Source organism: Paramormyrops kingsleyae, chromosome 5, assembly GCF_048594095.1.
Source record: "Paramormyrops kingsleyae isolate MSU_618 chromosome 5, PKINGS_0.4, whole genome shotgun sequence".
Taxonomy (NCBI): Eukaryota; Metazoa; Chordata; class Actinopteri; order Osteoglossiformes; family Mormyridae; genus Paramormyrops; species Paramormyrops kingsleyae.
This window is the reverse complement of record NC_132801.1, coordinates 34,857,969-34,875,722: the sequence shown is the minus strand read 5'-3', so window position 1 is coordinate 34,875,722 and position 17,754 is coordinate 34,857,969. Positions and strand designations below refer to the sequence as shown.

General features: G+C 39.9%; 1 long non-coding RNA gene and 2 other non-coding genes across 3 annotated transcripts; all 3 read left to right on the top strand.

The window, feature by feature from the left end:
* Window positions 1-379: 379 nt before the first annotated feature.
* LOC140590918 (uncharacterized) lies at window positions 380-5,813 on the top strand. The gene is made up of 3 exons (XR_011991821.1): window positions 380-489; window positions 1,771-1,802; window positions 3,022-5,813. It is a non-coding gene; the product is annotated as an uncharacterized lncRNA (long non-coding RNA).
* LOC111858266 (small nucleolar RNA SNORD88) lies at window positions 1,601-1,687 on the top strand. Its single transcript, XR_002841550.2, has one exon. It is a non-coding gene; the product is annotated as a small nucleolar RNA SNORD88 (small nucleolar RNA).
* Window positions 1,886-1,974, top strand: LOC111858267 (small nucleolar RNA SNORD88). Its single transcript, XR_002841551.1, has one exon. It is a non-coding gene; the product is annotated as a small nucleolar RNA SNORD88 (small nucleolar RNA).
* Window positions 5,814-17,754: the final 11,941 nt, after the last annotated feature.

Below are 17,754 nucleotides of genomic sequence, written 5' to 3'. Positions count from 1 at the left end.
TTTCCAGTCTCATTTGTTTACTTTTTATGTTTGCAGTTATTGTTATTCTTTGCATAACTCTGTCACTCACACACACGCACGCACCCACCCACGCACGCACGCACGCACGCACACACACACACAAATGCACGGATTTCCATATTGGTTTCTCCTAAATGAAACAGCCATGCGCGAACTTTTGTGGACGCGGGTTATCTATACATTTTTTTAGTTATGGGAGAATAATAAATGATCATGTATTAACTTTAATTCATTCCGTGTATAAAATGATTGTTATTGTAAGAGGCTGAAGATATTTTAAATACGGAACAATTAGAAGAAACACGAGAGATAAATATCTGCAAGTTTCCGATGCGGGCAATTACGCCGGACAACCTCGTACAACATCCGGGGTCCTTCGATTACATGCGTATTAAAGCAAACCGTGTTGATTTTTCTGTCTTTCAGAATACAACTTCCGAAGGAGTGTGCAGCCGGTGCGCTGGTCAGGTTAGTCTTAGGAATGCATTTGTGACATTTTGGTAACAAGGATTGCTTTTTAACTATCTATGTGCCTGTCTCTTGAATGACGTTATGGGTTTGACGTTTTGGTTTATTTTGAAGCTCGCGATCGGTTTCAGTTCACTATCAGTTGATTAGCAGTTTTATTGTGAAGAGTGTCAGCGGTAGGAAATGTAGGAGCATGTTTAAGTTACCACTTAGGTGTTAAATGTGTAAGTTTTTTTGGGGTGTGCAAGAGACGGGTCTTCTTAGACGGACAAATAGATTTTTGAATCACGACTTGAATCACATTGTCGTTTAATTTGACAGATATTTCACATGGGTGCTATGTTTCTGGTGTACTGTGGAGTTATATTAAAAAATAATAAAAACTGAAACGAAAAGGAGTCCTAATTCGCAAGGATGCTGGACGCGCCAGGCTAATTAGTATCGTTTCTTATAAGCACGTGGTCCCGCTTTGTGCTCTAAATGTAGCTGGGAAACACGTGAGGATATTACTTTCCCAAAAATGCATCTTTTATAACTATTCCAAGTTATGAGCTTCGGTTTTGACAGTCTTTGTAGATCTGGCGGTGGAAATGGAATACCATTAACAGAGTAAAATACAAGTTCCTTAGGTTTAGAATGTATTCTTTCTCGATTTTTGTACTGTTAAGATCAATGTACTCCGGCTTACATAATTGTAGGGAACGTTCCCTGCAGAATCTGTATCGTTGACGCTTTATATCGTAGCATTTTTTGTCACCATGTATGCACTAGTAAATACGATTATGGTCTGGGGAGAATGATTTAGCTTGTAGTTATTTTATTGCCAGTCATCATTGTGCCACAAGTAACTGAGCTTTTTTCTCCTTTTTGTGAAGTGCTTTACCCCTGGAGTGTGTTTTCGGTTTTCTAGTTTTTTGAATGAATTTATTCAACCCATGTGCACTGCTGTCACATGGTCCTGTTCTTTAATGAATTTATATTTCCCAACAGGAGCAGAAGTAATAGAATGACTGATTTTCTTTCTTTTTTGGGGGGGGGGGGGGGTGACAGTGCAAAAAACAGTTCACGTTTTCTAAAATTTAATGTTTTGGTTGCATGCGGGTGAGGTGGTGATCTCCCATGATGTTTTGCACTGGGCTCTGAATTCAGGTGGTGATACATGTGCCTCTGTCCTGACAAGGCAGAGTCTGAGGAGATTACTATTCAACACTTATTATGCATATGAAGTCTCTCCACTTACTCATTCTTGATAGTTCTTATTTTCCTCTGTTCTTACTGTAGGTGAAGGACCCAGCTGTTTGGAAGACTTTCAGGCAAGTTAAGATACTTGTTTAAACTGAGTATTGGACTATGTATCTACACTAATCTACCAGTTTTTAGGGTTTTTTTGTGCTGTTTTCTCCTGTGATGCTTTGCACTGGGCTCAGAATGTCTGTGGTGTCAAAAGTGCTTCTCTGTCCTGACAAGACAGAATCTGAGGAGAATACAGTGGTACCTCAGTTCTCGAACTCATTAGAACTCGAATTTAAGTCGAACCAACCAGTTCGAAAAAAAAATACCTAGAACTCTATCTGAATCTCAGAAGTCAAACCGTGAACGCCGACCTAAGAACTTGCACGCGCAGGGAAATGAGTCACGCAGCACGTCTCTCAGCTGAAGCAAAGGGTAAAGCTTCAGTCTCAGCCTCGCATTAGCCGTGATAGCATTGTGCATGTTTACACTAACTGAATACATATATATTTACAGCAAAAATACATTTAGACAATGATAGGCAGTGACAGTAATCATTATATAATAAAATGCATTTAAAAATAAAGATTTCTTAATTATGTGAATATTAATAATAAACCATTAATATGTTTTAATTATGACAATATTTTTGGGCCGAGCGGGGACAGAACGGAGACAAAGGCGCAGATATCAGGGTATCGGGGAATACGGGGTTTAATTACAGGTAAGGCAGGCAAAACGCAGATGGACAATACAATGACCGGACTTGGGAAACAAACTGAAACGTGGACGAAATAGAGGACTAATGACAACAACCAGAAACAGCTGATCACACGGGGGTTAACGAGGGGGCGTAGCACACAGAAGGAGCGGACGATCGGGGCAGGACACATTGTTTGGATACATTTACTTATTTTACAAATTACTGCTTTGATAAATGTGCTTAGATGTGTTTAGTACAGTATATGCTCTTCTTGTTTTATCCGGTTCATTTGGTGTTTAAATGCTAAAAAAAAAAAACACGTTTAGGTGTAATTTTTGGGGGCCGGGAACCAATTCATTGGTTCTCCATTATTTCTTATGAGGAAAATTCAATCATCACAACTCCAAACTTTTTAGGATTTGATCAGGAGTTCTGAACGGATTAAATTCGAGTTCTGAGGTACCACTGTAGGTTTTAAAAAAATAAAAAATAAATAAAAATTTTATACATCAATGGCTGGAACCTAACTGCTACATTCATTTTGATTGTTCTCCATTTTGAGTTGCTAAGTTTGGTAATTTTTCTATCTGTCCTCTTAGGTAACGGAATGGAAGCTGTGGAGGCATGCGGGTTTTGTTGGTCTGAGTACCAACGACAGCGTTTAAATTCATTCTCCTGTCAAAGCGCTCTCTGACTACTCTGACATGATTTATAGTGTTGAACTTCCAGTACCAGTCAAATTTTGCATGATCTAGGCTGTGTGCACATATTCTTTGTATGATTATGTATATACTCCTGCAATCCAGTATCTGCTTGAAGTCAGAGAAATTGATTTTTAATCAAAATTGGAAATCTAAATATCTAAGCAAGAAGGTTTAGTCTGAAGTCTAGATTTAAGTTTGTAACACTGGTCTAAATTTCTTTTGATCTCTGAGTTACCTTAACTTTTTGGCACCAATTGCTAACAGGTGAGGGTGCAGTTACAATACGTAGGTTTTATAGGGAAACGTTTGTCACTCCTGAAGGTAAGTGAGCTGAAAATGGCAAAAAATGCTCAACTAAGCAAAGAAAAAAGACAGTCTGTGATTACTTTAAGAAATGAAGGTCAGTCTTTAAGACAAATCGCAAGAACTTTGCAAGTGTCTGTGAGTGCTGTGGCCAAGACCATCAAACGGGTTGAAGAAACTGGCACTCATGAAGACCGAACAAGGTCAGGTAGGCCAAAGGCAACCTCAGAATCTGAGAATACGTTTATCCGAGCCACAAGTCTGCGAAATCGGCAGTTATCAGCACGGGACATACAAGCTCAGCTGAATGCTTCTAGGAGTACAGAAGTTTCAACATCTACTGTTCAGAGAAGATTGCGTGAAGCGGGCCTAACTGCAAGAATTTCTGCAAAGAAACCACTATTAAAATCACAGAATAAAAGAAAAAGACTTGCCTGGGCCAAAAAAACAAAGAAACTGGAAGTCTGAGGAGTAGAATTTGGTTTATGGGCCAGTGAGTCATATTTGGAAGTAAGTTGGGGAGAGGGTAATGGCATGAACTCTGCATGTGTGATTTCCGCTGACAGTTCATTCAGCAAGGACCCAGAATGTACGTCAAATACTCTGGCCTAAAAGGGATGTGAACAAATTAGACCAATGAGCTGGCCTGCCTTGACTCCAGACCTCTGTGCTGCAGAACTTAGATGAGGTCGAACTGCACAGAAGAGTCAGTGAAAAAACCACACGCAAGCACTCTGGGGAATAGCTGCAGAATAACTGGGAAGACTTGTGAAACTAATGGCTCATGTTTGTAGAACTGTTAAGGAAATGTTGATCAAGAATAGCATATCTGTGTGACTTGGTGTAAGTTCCCTGACACTGTGCCTCATCTCCTGGATGATTAGTTTTACTTCAGTTTGAGACAGAAACTTGCTTGCTTTGGACTTGGCTATTAGGCTTTGCTTGCAAGTCCCAGTTTGCAGTTGCATTATTATAAGTAGTATATTTTCCTGACAAATCGTTCTCCTGGGCTTTTTTGGGTTACTTTTTACCCTGTTCAGCACTTTGATTTACCTAACTGTCACCTCTGTGAGGAGAAAAAGTGTACAAGCCGTCTTTAGCTGTCTAGAGCTGGTGTGTTAAACTCTGTTATTGAAAGGGTCATGTTACAAACTACCAACAAATCTGTGGGTTGACTAAGGCTTATTTATGTAGTTATAAATGGTATGACCTGAACCCCCCCCCCCCCCCCCCCCCCCCATAAATTTTTACTATGTGCAAATGACATGTACAAATGTGAACTCTGTAATATATGTTATTTCTGGAAATTTATTTTAAATAAAACTGAGCATTAATATACAAAAACTTCCTTGAAGAAATAGAATTAAGTCAAATGAGTCCACTGGACAGATGAACTGTTAATAATTTGTTTGTAACTGACATTATCCACTGTCTTTCTTTTAAATGAGAGACTTTTGCCAAAAAAACAAGATTGCAAGTAGAATGTCTTGCTGAATTTTATTCTGATTCGGTGCTTCCTGCTTCCCGGGTAGGACTGTATATGTACACGTGTTCTGCTTGTTTGTTTTAGTTGCTTCATTTTGAGTTCAAAACAACAATGAAATGAATGAATACATTGTTTGTCACAGGTGCAACCCAAGTTTACAAGTAGATGTTCAACATGGGAAACATGCTAATTGCTGTAAGCTGGTTAGTTAGTCAAATAGCTGTTTCATAACATTTTGGTTCCCCAATAAATTACACCAACGTCGGAGAGAGAGAGTGATTGATGTGATCAAGACTGTCTGTCTATTATTTCTGTTACACTGCAATGTGCAAATAAGCGCCCCCATTGCCTTTGGTTTACAATTGTTCCAGATTGTGTTTGTAAACTTAGTTTGCGTAATAATTTCAAAACTTTCTATTCTCCCTGCTGTATCAAAATTACACCAAACCACAAACCCAAAACAAAGTTTAGTAGCGAAATGTGGGTTTTCTGTGCCCATTACAACTCTATTTCCAGGCCATTTTTAACAGGACATCAGAATCATTTTGCAATCAGAAAAGAATTGTACCAGATGTGGTCCACAGGCCTTGAGTGTGTTGTGGTTTAGAGACTTTCACCCTTGTTTACCCACTCTTTAGCTAGCTAACTATCTGCTACATAAAAATAAAGTGTTGTGAAATGTGGCATAGTTTTATACCCTTATACAACAAGGTAGATGGTTCATGCTGTCAAGTGGGTAATGCAGGATGGAATGTTACTTTTTCAAAAGAAAAATGTCCTTAATGTAACTTTTACTGTAACTGTAATGTGGTTCCTGTCCTGATGTATCAACAGATCAGTGTGGAATCTGTGAGCAGTAATAGTTAAAATTATTTCAAATAAATATGGTTGAAAATTACTTGTATGTTTCTATATATTGTTGTTGGAAGTTGGTGTCCAGTTTCTCTGACAAAATGGGCCAAATGCTGTTGTCTAAAATCAGGACATAATGGTATGTCTACATGCACACGCAAGTCTTCTTTTGGTGCTTTCTAGTTTCATATTTGGGCTCACAATTAGGATATTTATGCACACAAAATGTTAAAACTTGCAGGTTTATATTTTTCACTTTGCGTGTTGTTTTGACATGGATGTTGTAATGTCATGGATGTTTGACATGGGTTGTCCTGAGTGTTGACATGGATGTAATGCCTTCTATGTCTAATCCATACAATGGGGCAACCCAATATGTAAACTGGTTTGCTTTCTTAGTTTAATTTAAAAACATGTGTGTTTAGCTTGATGGTCTCCAATCTTTATTACAGTGTGAACTACTTTTACCAAGAATCTTGGGTGCGATGTGTTTGATGTAATACAATATTGGGGGAGGGGGTGATGGTGAAAATTGGCAGCTTTGTCTGAGAGAAAGTGAAATCCTTTGTAGTGCCCCAATGTACAAGTGTACAGCTAAATTTCTAGAATGTGTTCTGTGGGCTACTAGTACCTCAGGGTTGACATGTTGATGATCAGTGTTTTAGCCGAAAAAGCAGGTTTGGGTCATTAAAATGTCGTTGAGTTTCAAATGATCTTTCAATCTTCTGTGCCAGGGTTTCAGTACTGTACTGTGGTCCATGGCAAATACCATAGTTCCCTTTGTTTTAGGTTGTTACTGTGTACTGATGTGTTTTTGACAGATTACAGTGTTTGCAATTTAAACCATTACTCAAGCTGAGATGCTGACATTTAATATGTTGAGGTTTGGCCTTGTCGGCCAAATTCAAAGTATGTTAAATGGCTGTTTACTGCAGGACATATGAGAGGGTGTATCTCTCTTTACTGTCAGCTTAGTCTGCCACACCAGAGTGTCTTTATACTAGCTTCAGCCTAAAGGCTGGTGCAAGGGGATATTCCACCTTTTGTCTTTGGTGGGGGCTCTGCTAGGTCATGCAAATAACATCTGGGATGCTGTGCAGTTTGGAAAGTCACAGGGTAGCTATTTCTCTGCTATTCTATGTCGAGGCTGTGAAAATGTTGGGAGTGTGAGGTATGGAATCAGGAAGCTGTACTGACATCGCATCTGCGGTGTATCCCACCTGTGTGACCCCATTAGGATGAGCAGCTGGATGGATGGATGGATGGTTTGGAAACAAATGTAGTTATTACTTAAGTGAAGTTGAGGTGAAGTCAAATCTCAGGATGGAGCTGCTGTTCACATGTATTTATGCAAAATTACATCAGTAAATACTTAGCCATTAATGGATACAAATGTTGTATAAAAGGAGCCTATTATGAAAAGTGAAATCCCAATATTTATTGGGCTGAAAGCTTTTATTTTGGAATTATTTATGTAACTCAAACTGTTATCCATTTGTAATGAAACATCATTTAGTATAATTCAGTTCTTAGGCTTTTCATTTGAAAGAGACGGCAAATTTTCTTTTTAATGCATCAGTTGATAATTGAGTAACAAAATGGTGAAAATGCTTCAACATTCAACTTTTTGGCAGCTTATCTGCTGGTGTCATTTCATGTAGCTGCAGGATTGTGTTCTGTGGTGTGCTTTGGGACCAAATGAGCACCATGTATCTTTGTAATGAATCATTCTGCAGTATCCTTTGGTTTGATGATTGTAGGTTCCATCTATGTTTGGCAATCCGGCAAGTATTCCTGATGGAGAAGTGATGGATCAAATAAAAAACTTCAATGGATACCTGAGGAATAAAGCAGATTTCCAGTTTTATTGCCATTATGATGGATTGTGTATATATATATCTGGTTGACATTCTGTTCTAAATAAAATGGCTGTGCGTATTAGTCAGCTGGCATTGGCTACAGGTTGTCCTGTGTCTCGAATCCTGTATTTCCTGGAATTGGCTTCAGAAACACAGATGTTACAATCCAATGCACCCTTTGAGTTTCATACCTGTGGCAGTAATAGGCAACTGAACTCTTTTAAATCTTTGAGAGGTTCGAGGCACCTTACCAGCAAGTCTGCTTTTGGTAAGTATTAAATGTAGCATTGAGTTTCTAGCCATTTAAAGCTGTGAATGGGTGTGTGACTGTTCTGAAAAAAATACAGACGTCTGTCAATATTGATGCCTGCGGAAAGGGTCAGAATGGCTTGCAATGTTGGGTCCATAGCAGGTGTCAGGGTCATGTGACACAGCCCCCGGAGAGCCATGGGATGTACTGCTTCAGCTGAGGTTCCCAGCTGAGATTTCCATTGAACACATTACATGTATCACATTCTGCATACACTCAATGATGTAACAACAGGGTGGATTAATTAATTCTGAATACCAATAAGTATTTTTTTTTACTGAATATATAATTGACAATGAATGTGTCATTTTATTAAGGAAAGCCACTATTTATACAGTATAATAATTTTCAAATCATGGGGCCAGGATGGATACAGTGTCCCCTTGGTCAATGGCCTTTTTATAAATCCAAGCTCAAATCACCAAAGAAATCATCTCTGATTTTGTTCTTAAGCACAATATATTTTATGTAAGTTTCTTATGACTCATTTTTTGGAAGGTCAGGAAGTATACAACTCTGCTGTTTGGTTCTGGAGTGTTTTATTTTATGGTAATTTCATCTAATTTTCCTTCCCTATTTTTTTCCTTTCCTGTGGGTGGCGTGTTGACTCAGCGGGCCGCACTGCAGCCTGAGAGCGCTGGAGCTGTGGGTTTCAGTCCCAGCCCTGGCTCTACATGTTTCTCTGTATTTACTGTTTGTGTGTTTCCTCCAGTAATCCAGACACATGTGGTTTGGTGAATTTAAATTGCCCATTCTGTATGTGTGTGTCTGCATTATGCAATTGTCACACCAGACATATGCAAATGTAAACAAAACATAAACTGATTAGAAAATCAATGAAAACACACCAAAGCACCCGTAATTAAGACCACAATAAAACAACATATTTATTGAAAATATAAAAAGAGGCTCAAGATGTGATGTTGCTTCCTTAATGTAAACAAAACACAATGGTGGGCAGCAATAGGAAAAGGATGTAATACTTCTCAAAAGAAGCCTTAAAACAGCTTATTAAGAAGGTGGTGAAAATGATATATCATATAAAAATCATCCCCGACCTGGCTTGTTCCCCCCTTTGAGCCCATAGCCTCTGGACCCCCCGCGACCCTGAATAGGATAAGCGGTTTCATAAAATGGATGGATGGATATAAAAATCATATATTTTAATAAAATTATTTCCTAAAAAAGTACAATTACCTACAGCAAAGGGTACTACTGGCAGTCACTTGAGGGTACAGCCCCAGTGACAAGCAAAGGTACAAATTTTACCCTTTTTACTGGGAGCGTAGACACCAGAATCACATCTTCCACATGCGCAGGTCACATTCTACAGCAGTGTGTGTCTTTGGTGTGTGATGTCATACCTCTCCTCAGCCATGGTTTGGGGATTCAACACTGGAATCAGCAGGTATTCACTAAGACGACACCTGCTGTCTCGCAATAACCAGCTACCACCAAATGCAACATCCTTTGCCATTTGACACACTCCAAAGCTGGACCAAATATAAGCACTTGGATATTTAGGTCAATGAGCCGCAAATATGAATGGGGTTCAGCGTTCCATCCACCTAAAACGCCAGGTATGCCTGCAATGGCATTAAAATCAATTTTATTGTAATGCAATGCATGGTGCAACAGAAATGTGATCAATGTATGCACAGTTGCAGGACACAGCAGCCTTGCTGAGGCCATGTGCATCACCTATGGTCTGCAAGAATCCACCTGTGGCATAGAAACAGCTGTCATAAGCTGTCAGGTGCACTGTGGGCAAAAGTCTGGTGTGTTTCTCTCTTCAGTTTATCCTGCACAGGAACAAGGGGGCTCATTATTTCACCCCAGGCCAGCCTGTATTTCTCTATCATTGTTCATTACTGAGAAGGGGTTCATGATCACCAGTAGAAGCAACTTGGCTTCCTGGAAGACTCATTTACGTAAGAAGTTTGATTGGTTAGCTCATTATGTCGCTTACTAGGGTTGTTCAGAAATTATGAATTGGATTTTGAATTGACTTGGCCACGCCCTGTAAGATTTGAAATGACAGTAAGAAGAAATCAGTTCCATTTTAGTCCTACTTCCTTATATTCAAATTCGAATTGCGATTCTGCACCATGTTTTCAACTGATTTATGAATTTAATTTGGTTTTTCAAGGTCATTCTCAAGTCACTTCTGAATGTTGCACAACCCTGTTACGTACTGAAATGGCATACATGCAGGTGTTACAACAATGAGCCTCATTTGCGCTAATTTATAGTCAACTTTATAGTTTTATATTGCAATGTTGACCTCTTATTATATCATTAGCATTATTACGTTGTCCAAAAAAGAGCGTTGGTGTGTTTCTGTCATCTATATCTGTGTCACTGTGACAGGATAGCAGGCAAAAGTAAATAAATAACGACGTAGAAAACAACGATGGTCGGAGCACTTGTAAATCTATGATCGACAGAACAAACCACTTTAGTTACAAAGGGTTTCGGGAAACGTGTACTTAGCGATCGATCTTAAGTACTAGATAACGAACTACTACTTTCAGGAAAGCCACCTCAGATCTGTGGGCACTTCATAGCTACGACAGACAGGCCTACCTGAATATTTTTTGCAGTTTAATCAAAAAATTATATGAGGGCTAAAATAAAGCACCCTATTATGATGAGTTTTTTTTTTGTTGGGGGGGGGGGGGAGAATATAGTAATTTATGTTTAGAAGCACAAGGCAGCCAATGAAAGAGGGTCTGTCAAACTCGCTAACTGCATGTTTTTGGACAGCAGGAGAAAATTGGAGTGCCAGATGAAACTCAAATTAGAAATTAATTAGTTGACTGATTTTGCCTTGTTTCATTGACTAGTAACCAGGAGGTGGCCAATCACAAGGCTCTACACTGGTGAGGTCATCAGAGGAGCTACAGGCCTGCAGATGAATGATTAGTGGCACTATGGGGTAAACAATTATATATATATATATATATATATATATATATATATACACACACACACACACACACACACACACAGTAGAATCTCGCTTATCCTACATGAACCGTCAGAACGTCGGATAAGCGAAAATGTTAGATAATGGGAGGTGTTAAGACAAAGACTATTAAACGTCAAACTATGTTATAATTTTACACATTACGAACCTAATCGTGTTTTACTACAAAACAACAGAAAATTAACTGAAAAAATGAACTTACAGTTACAGAATTGTCTGAAGTTAAATACAGTATGTACTTAAAATCTTTAAATTAACACACACAGACACATATGCATATAAAAGACGATAAACCAATCCGCATACAATGATAAACTGCACTACACTGAGTAGTGAGCTGTGACAGTGAGTGAGTAAGGGTGGGGCGAATGATAGACACATGAGTCATAGTGTAGATGGGCGCGCCACTGTACAGTCGGGGTAACTAATTAGCTGCGGTAGAGTCGGGAGCAACAGAACATAAACTACGCTCACATTCGCAACTTGCATGCAGCAATACTGTGCGGAGCCATACAGTCGTTGTATCCTTTCCTGTGGCAAGTCGGCCCACAGCTGTTGATTCAAGATTCATGAGGTTTATTCGTCACGTACACAGTTGTACACATACAACATTTAGTGGACTGTTGTAACTGGCCCTTGAGATCCTGCAGATTGGCACTGGGTCTGAGTTAGTGTCCAAGCTGATCCCACACATGTTCAAATGGGGACCTGACTGGCCACAGGAGGACCTCAATATAACACAGGCAGTTCAAAGACACACGTGCTACTGTATGTGTGGACAGGTGTCTTGTTGAAAGACTGCACCATGGTGCTGTCTCAGGAGGGGTAAGACATGTGGACGCAGGATGTCACTGTGCCGTCAGGGTCCCCCAAATCACTACCAGAGATGACCTGAAGTCATACCCTATGGCTCCCCACACCATGATGCCAGGAATAACACTGGTGTGTCTCTCCACAACATTGGCAGGATTGGTCCTCTCCCCTCGACGCCGCCATACACGCACAAGATGGTCATCCATGGTAATGCAGACCCGAAATTCATCGCTGAACATGGCACAATGAGACTCATCAGTCCATGCCTCCCAATTATGGTGCCACTCCAAATGCAGCTGTCTCTACACTGGTGTTAAACGCAGCCAACGCAAGGGACGGTGAGCCCGTAGTCGGGCTGATGCCAGTCATTGAGACACAGTGCGAGATGATATGATATGTTGAAATGGAGTGTTGTAGAGAGTCCAGTACCTGTGTCCAGATGCCTCGGGCAACCGGACCCTTCACGACATGCCCATTGGTTCCAGCATGGGGAGCCTGTGACATCTGAATGCTGGGCAATTGCATGATACGACCACCCGGAATCATGCAAACCCACAATGTGACCCCTATCAAACTTCGTCAAGTGCTAGTAATGCTGTGTAATGTATCTACAGGGCATCCTCTGTGTCTGGTGACTAGACCTGTTAGCTCCTTGCAAATCAAATCATTTACATACCTATCGTTGGTTTGCATGTGTACCAAATGACATCCAAATTGGAGCCTTACTTCTGGGTGCTTAACTTTTTTGCTACTGAGTGTACACACACACACACACATACACACACACACAAAGTCCAATAACTGGCAGCAGCAGCTGTCAAACAAAAAATAAAATTAAAGTAAAATATCCTTCAAATAAAGTGCAAAATCAAATTTACAGATATTTTCATTAACGGTTTCGCAGAGAAATGTTGTTTGTAATGCTGTACAGGTATTTCCTGAAATATTATTATCAAACACCTTCAATAAAATGATAGCACTGTTTTGCAGAGAAATGCTGTTATTTTACAGATAGATTTTTTCTAAATTTACAAACACCTTAAACAAAGCTCAAGATTGTACATTAACCATTTTATTTTGGATGACAAAAGTCTCAAAATTATGCCAGCGTATTGCTGCCACCATAATAAAATAAAACCCGCCCAGTTTCTCATTATAGTAAGTATCTCGTTATAACAAGAAAGTATAACAAAACACAAAAACAATTTAGTTAAAATGAGATATGAGATTTCATATCTTGTTATAACAAGATATGAAATCTCATCAAAACATGAAAGACTTGCATTATATCATAATACTAATTTATGTAATTAAAATGAGAATGTAATTGTTTGAGTTACGTGGCAAACATTTTTCCTTATAACCAAATGGGTATGTTGATTCATTTATATTATTTCACCAAATTTTATTTTATGCTGGGAACAAGACTGCAGACAAGTCGTCCGCTCATAGTGAGTCTGTGCCTGAATACTTTGTTAGGTGAGTTTTACAGCACTACATTTATTTGCTCAAATCTTTGTAAACAGGCATAATATGTCTCCCATCCCAACTTGAAAACATTCTTCTATATAAGTTTCATCCAATTCTTTGGGGTTAACCTGAGGAATCACTTCTCCCCCGCAGCTGTCAATGTGCTCAAAAGGACCTCACAACGTTGACTCTCCACTGCACCCCCATCTGCACACAATTCACTACCTCCACTGAACTGTTTTTTTTTTTTTGCATTATCTACTCATTTGATTGCACCAGCTGCCCATTATACACAATGTGTATCTCCAATTTTCATCTCTATCATTACATCTAGCACAACCATTCTGACTGTACTTCCTGTCTGCACATTAAGCCACAGACTACCATATATTTTGCACAGAACCATACTTTACACATATTGATATCTACAATTTATTATAATATATTGTATTTATATGTTTTTAATTTGCACCTGGTCAGATGTGAACTGCATTATGGCATTGTACCTGTACTCAGCACAGTATGTATTGTATAGCAAATAAACTGTATACTGTAATAGCTAATACTGTGCCGTCATGAGACATTTTTCTCGTTATAATGAGATATTTATTTCGTAATAATAAGATATCTATCTCGTCATTGTGAGCTACAAATCACATTATAACGATAAATTGGGCTAATTTTGTTTTAGCATTGTGGTTCCGATAAGCTGCTGTACAAAATACCTATATTAAACAGATTAAAGTCATCTCTAACTTGCAGTGTTTGTGTTTAGATTTAATGTTTATGTAATGTTATAAAACTGTAGAAGTACAACTTAAACAGAATTACACTACAAACCGTAAAAGAAATGCAACATTTAAACTACTGATTAATTGTAGAAATGTTTCTTATTATAAAATATAAACACTAAGATTACTGTGAAATATCAACAGAAAACATACAAAATACATTGACACATCTACAATATTTTTCCACTGTTTCAACTAAAGTGGAGTTTTAATCTTAATAATTACAAATAGTATACACTACTGTTCATTCTAAAACACTTGTATATTTACATCGGAATACATTAAATTAAAACATCAACTAATTAGTTTGGAAGGGAAAGAATAGAAAGGAATGGGAAACATTAAGTGCAGGTGTGAAGTGCACTGCTAGGACAGGTCGCATCAGGCTACTAGAAGCAGGAAGTGCCAACAAAGCAAGGAAGAAGCCCTTCATCAATAAGAAACAGGGAAGAACCAGGCTGCGGTTTGCAAATAATATATATATATACTATTCACAGACACATACCCATGAATTGAGAAATGAGTGAAACAAAAAACTGTTGTGGTCTCTTAATTTTTTTCCTGAGCTGTGTGTGTCCAAACATTACACTACCTTTTTATTTCAGAAGCCTAACTATACAGTGTTTTAATAAGTAAAATCAAAACATAAATCACAAAAAAAACAATGAATCTGTAACAGAAGTGACACTGTAATGCGATCCTCCTCCAAACTACCCATAGTCAACTGAATGCTTGGTGCATCTAGGACACACAATGATCCACAGAAAACTCCTTTAAAAGTCAAATTTTTTTTTTTACTATTTCTTTAAACAGATGTTATTTAAATTATCTGTACTGACAAGTACCATTATGAGACATTCTGGCAATGTGCACATACAGTACTGTCAGCTTTGAGAGTGCTAGTTATTAAATGTTTACCAACAAAAGCCAAGTTGTACATCAGTCAAGTCAAACCAACCTTCTAATAATTTTATTAACTGCAGCTCAATTTACCCTGCTATAATACATCAGAGGGTCATGAGGGTCTTTCCCTCAATGTTCTCCCGAAAATTAAATAAAGGATTGATGATGATGACCACATGTCTTTCAAGTGTCTATTCTCCATCAAATGTGCCAACTCAGAGGAAGGAAAACAAAAGTAAAAGTTATTCCGTATTTCTGTTGCCATTAGGAGGAAATGTCTTAATGTACTTTGATGGGGTCATTAATGTACTTAAAAAAATCATATGCTATCAGTCAAGTTTTAGCACACAATGAGATTTTCTACATTGCCATGTTACTGACTTAATGTTTACTAAAAAATACACTCAACATTCCTTGCTAACAAGTACACTTATAGTATGTTCAACCATTGGAGTACCTCTATTAGCAAGAAAATAATGTATCTTTGATTCATCAAAGTAACTTCCTCTAGCACTCCACAGCAGAGAAAATTTGAGGCATTCGTTAACTAGTGCATTTAAAGTTAAAAGACAGTGTAGTATTTGACTACGCCATCATGACACAATCTGTTAACAGAATTTCAGAAATGCACTGTTACATACTCTTTCCACATTATAAGGAAAACCTGTTTTATTTGACTTATCTTTTCATTTATAGTTGTTCACTTAACTTTCCAATGTTTAACAAGAATAAAAAAATCTGCAGTTTATGAAATACATGGAAAAGAGGTATGTAGTACTTAATACTACATACTGTACACCAATCAGCCACAACATTAAAATCACTGACAGGTGAAATGAATGACACTGATTATCATGTTACAATGGCATCTCAAGGGATGGGATATATTAGGTAGCAAGTAAACAGTCAGTTCTTGAAGCTGATGTGTTGGAAGCAGGAAAAATGGGCAAGCGTCAGGATGAGCGACTTTGACAGGCCAAGATAACTGGGTCAGGGCATCTCCAGAATGGCAGGTCTTGTGGGGTATTCCTGTTATGCAGTGGTTAGTCTAAGGAAGGACAACTGGTGAACTGGCCTAGGGGTCATGGGTGCCTAAGGCTCAGTGATGCACGTAAAGTTCCGCGCCGTAGAGTGGTGACGTGTTGAATGCCGCTCCTCGCATCCCCACTAAAACTGTACGGACATTCCCCAACCAGAAACCCTGGGCTAACGCTACCATCCGGCGTAAGCTCCGCGAGCGCACGCGTGCTTTCCAGTCCGGAGATGCGGACCTGTACAAAAAATGCAGATACGATCTCCGGAAAGCCATCAGGAGCGCGAAACGGGAGTACAGCAGCAAAGTGGACTCCCAGTTTAGCTGCACACGTGACGCCCGTCAGATGTGGAGGGGGATTCAGACGCTGACGGATTACAAACCACGAGCTCACTCACTCGTTTCCGCCAGCCCATCACTCCCAAACGAACTGAATGCATTCTATGCACGCTTTGAGCTCGCTAACTCTCACCCCCCAGAGCGGGCTCCGGCTGATCTGCATGATGACGTCACTCCAACCGTGTCTCTTGCGGACGTGAGGAACATGTTTAACAGAGTCAACATCCGCAAAGCTGCCGGTCCAGATGGAATTTCGGGTCGTGTACTGAAGGTGTGCAGCGAGCAGCTGTCTGCCGTCTTCACTGACATTTTTAACACCTCCCTGCAAAGCTCAACTGTCCCCATCTGCTTTAAAAACACCACCATTGTCCCAGTTCCCAAGAAGAACAAAGCCAGCTGCCTTAATGACTTTCGGCCTGTTGCACTAACCTCCATCACAATGAAATGCTTTGAAAGGCTGGTAATGAGGCACATCTTGAGCTCCATTCTGACCAGTCTGGACCCCCTCCAATTTGCATATCGTCACAATAGATCCACTGACGACGCCATTTCACACACCATCCACACCACCCTGGCTCACCTGGACAATAAGAACTGCTATGCCAGACTGTTGTTTGTGGACTTCAGCTCTGCATTCAACACAGTTATTCCCTCCAAGCTGATCCAGAAGCTGCGGGTGCTGGGACTCAGTGCTACTCTGTGCAACTGGGTTCTGGACTTCCTCACCAACAGACCACAGCATGTGAGGATCGGCAAAAACACCTCCACCACAATGATCCTCAACACTGGCACACCACAGGGAAGCGTTCTGAGCCCAATACTGTACTCCCTGTTTACACACGACTGTGTGTCCAGACACAGCTCCAACACTATCATCAAGTTTGCTGATGATACCACCGTTGTCGGCCTGATCAGCAACAACGACGAGACGGACTACAGAGAGGAGGTGAGACTCTTGGCAGAGTGGTGCCAGGAGAACAACCTCTCTCTCAATATCAGCAAAACCAAGGAGATGGTTTTGGATTTTAGGAGGCAGGATGCAGCTCATCCCCCTATCTACATCGGAGGAGGTGCCGTGGAAAGGGTCAGCAGCTTCAGGCTCCTTGGGGTCACCCTCAGTGCCAACCTCAAGTCCTCAGACCATACAGCAGCGGTCACCAAAAAAGCCCATCAACGACTTCACTTCCTCAGACGCCTAAAGAAGGCTGGGGTGTCCACCTCTGTCCTCACCAGCTTTTACAGGTGCACTGTGGAGTCCATCCTCACAGGGAGTATTGCGTCCTGGTACGGCAGCTGCACTGCTCAAGACAAGAAAGCTTTGCAGAGGGTGGTGAAAACAGCTCAGAAGATCACAGGCACACCACTCCCTGCAATAACGGACATCTATAGCATGCGCTGTCTCAGGAAAACCAAGAACATCCTGAAAGACCCCAGCCACCCTGCATTGGCACTTTTTACTTTCCTGCCATCAGGCAAGAGA